We start from the raw sequence: 3,824 nt of genomic DNA, 5'->3' as shown, positions 1-3,824 counted from the left end.
CTCCATCTGTTCCTCAGTATAGCGTTAAGAAATGCATCTCTCTTGGTGCTTCTTTGTGCGTTTTTAAAGAAGTTTCTCTCTCTCGTTTTTTCAGTCAATTGTCCATTATAAGAATAGGGTTTTACCCTTTCTGGCAATACAACAGTTGTGTTAAGATGTTCAAATACCAAACAGAATCCTTTTGCAAGGAATAATGTCTGCATTAACAACACATACTTGTGGTGAACATGCCAACAAAAACATGCTCTCATAATATACGCATCCTCTTTTAAACTGATCGATCTACACCAGAGAGAGCCTTCTTTGGGGCCTAGTCGCCAACAGGGTTCGATCAGAGGACGCTAAAAGGTGAACAGCATAAAGACAATGCCACTATGAGAGCATTCATAGCTCGGGATGAGCAGCTACAAAATGGGACATCTATTGCCAGTATCAAAGCATAACACTGGTCAACAACAAAAAACATTTTTTTCTGGCCTGGACTTTTGCAACTGTTTTAGACTAATTTCAGGGTGCTGATTCCAAATCTGATCTCAGATTTGCTCCATCACATCTCATTTTTATGCTATCGGCATACCCCATTTTCATTGATTTTACCCGAAATTAACTCTGTCACTTATGATTGCAAGTTGTTGCAAGTCAGTGACTGCTTTAGTGTTAAAATATGGTGCTGTATTTTTAGGATAGTGTGTTTATAATATAATTTAATCTAGATATCCACATTTATTTAATATTTTTCTTCTGCAGTTTTTATTGAAAATGCAATATTTGATATCTCAAAAACCTGATGTGATAGACAAAAACTGATGCCAGATGATTTGGAATCAGCACCCCAAAATTACCTTAAACCCGTTGGAAAACCTTATGCCAGAAAAAGTGTGTTGACCTGTGTTATAATTGTTTGCAGTTTCACCACAAGTATGTGTGTGGTTAATGCAGACATGATTCCTTGCACAAGGTTTCTGTTTGGTGTTTGAACATCTTAACCCCTCCTGTTTTATTGCCAGATAGGGTGACAGCTATTCTTATACTTTGGTGCTGGCAAGAAAGGCCTCAGTTGTCCAGGTTATCCCATCCGGATGTCACAGTGGGCCTTGCGCAATGCCCGACAGCCTCCTCCGGCACATCGGTTTGCTGGTTTTCACCATCAAATTCAGTTTTCCAAAGGCACTCCATCCTTGCTCTTGATTCACGTCTATTTGCATAATTGTGAATCTGGTCACCTTCAATAATTACCTCAGGTGCACTGTACACAAATCTGCCTTGCTCGCAAGTTCTCTTCCTTCTGCCGTTCCTGTTCAGCGAGATTGTCTCGCGTGACCTTTGCTTTGCTCATGTTGACCTTGATCCCAGCTTTACAGCCTTCTTTGCTAAGGTCGTAAATTATTTGCAAAGTTAATTAATTTTGCTTTTTGTAGGCAACATCTGAGGTGGCTCATACTTTGCTCCGTTACCTATTTGGGACAATATCTCCTCGCGATGCATCACATAATTAGTATTTTGTTAAAATTTAATGTTTCATACTTTTACTTATATATTCATGCTTGTACATTTCAGAGTGTGTCGGCGTGCGATATTATATTTAAATCCAGGTCTCCCTTGAAGAAGCTCTGGTTTCGCTGGGCTCTTACCTTGTCACAGTGAAGGTTGATTGTCGTGAAAGGTAGGTGAGCGTGTGGTGGGGAGTAGAGTGAGATGAGAGGGGAGATGTAGGAGAGTGCGTGGAGGGGAGTAGAGTGAAATGAGAGGTAGGAGAGTGCGTGTGGTGGGGAGTAGAGTGAGATGAGAGGGGAGAGGTAGGAGAGTGCGTGGAGGGGAGTAGAGGGAGATGAAAGGGAAGAGGTTGGCAGGGCTGAGTCCACGGAAGATTTTGAAGACGGTGAGCGTGATCTTGCTTCTGATGCGAGATCGCATTCGAAGGCCGATGAACGACTGCGCTCATCTGACGACTCAGCCTCGCCGTGGCACGCGGAGCTCACGCCGCCCTGCAGGTGAACCACGAGGGGTCCCAGCAGCCTCAGCGGCCACGTCGTGACCACGTGGCCTGTCGACCCACACCAGGGACGGGACTGACCTTCGCCACAGGTGCACAGCCAAGAGCGATGTCCTGACACTTGACGACGTGAGGTTGAAGGGGCCAGTGTCGCGTGTCTTGGCGTAAAGTGACCACCTGGACGTCCAAACGACGTCTAAATCTGACCCAAAAATAACGGCGGTTTGTCGCATTTCACGAGTCAAATGAATCACGGCCGTCAATGTGAATGTAAATGAACACAATTAGTTAATCGGCAGACAATATCTCTAGAATAGAATAATTTCTACCCAACCCCATCGGCCTTGTGGGAGTATATGATTTCAGCAGCATTGGTTCAAAACAAGCAAACACTGGACCGATTTCGACAGTGTCTCATCAGCAAAATCATGCTCGCTCTCATCAACACTGACGAAGTGCTCATGTTACAGGCCAGGGTCCTCCCTTTACGCTATGGGACCCTACTTCGACACGGCGCGTTTTTTTATGTAAAATACTCGCAAACATTCAACAAAGATCCCCCGCAAAGACTTTAACAGACTTGGGACAAGTTCTGTTCGCGAGCAGCGCCTATGCAGCCGGCACGGTGCACGGGGGGGCAGGGTGGACGGCACCACGCCCGGCCGCCTTTGTCTCCCGCGTAACGATGTTTACACTCCGCTCCTGGCACTCATTTGAGGCTGAGTCTACCTAGGGGACGCCCAGGACCGGTTTAGATAATCGTCACTGGTGTTGTGGGCCGTGAGCAGGAATCGAACTCGGGTCGCCGGGTTCACAGCGTAGCGCGCTGACAGATCACGCGACCGTTCCCCGTATCCACATACACAACAAAGACACACACACACACAACAACAACAACAACAAAGACACACACACAACAACAACAAAGACACACAACAACAACGACACACACACAACAACAAAGACACACACAACAAAGACACACACACACAACAACAAAGACACACACACGGACACAACAACAAAGACACACACACGGACACAACAAAGACACACACACACACACAACAAAGACACACACACAACAACAAAGACACACACAACAACAAAGACACACACACGGACACAACAACAAAGACACACACACAACAACAAAGACACACACAACAACAAAGACACACACACGGACACAACAACAAAGACACACACACGGACACAACAAAGACACACACACGGACACAACAAAGACACACACACACACAACAAAGACACACACACAACAACAAAGACACACACAACAACAAAGACACACACACGGACACAACAACAAAGACACACACACAACAACAAAGACACACACAACAACAAAGACACACACACGGACACAACAACAAAGACACACACACGGACACAACAAAGACACACACAGTCACACACAGGCACCAACAATCGCGGAAACACCAACAACCCCCATCATGCACGCGGCTATTGTCACAGCCGTGGTTGTGGTGGTTGGGGCCGTGGTTGTGGTGGTTGGGGCCTTGGTTGTGGTGGTTGGGGCCGTGGTTGTGGTGGTTGGGGCCTTGGTTGTGGTGGTTGGGGCCGTGGTTGTGGTGGTTGGGGCCGTGGTTGTGGTGGTTGGGGCCGTGGTTGCTGTGATTGTTGGTGGTGGAGGCTGCGACATCCTCTTCTATCTTCACGGCGGCGACTCAGGAGCCGTCCGGTGTCGCTTGGTGGTGTCGCACGACGCACAGAGGCTCCACCAATCCACCTCCACCTCCGCCACACTCCTCCCATCATCGCTCACGCACTCTTCACGAGCTACATGATC

The sequence above is a fragment of the Lampetra planeri genome, chromosome 29, assembly GCF_965212315.1.
Source record: "Lampetra planeri chromosome 29, kcLamPlan1.2.h2, whole genome shotgun sequence".
NCBI lineage: Eukaryota > Metazoa > Chordata > Hyperoartia > Petromyzontiformes > Petromyzontidae > Lampetra > Lampetra planeri.
This window is presented reverse-complemented; position numbering follows the sequence as displayed.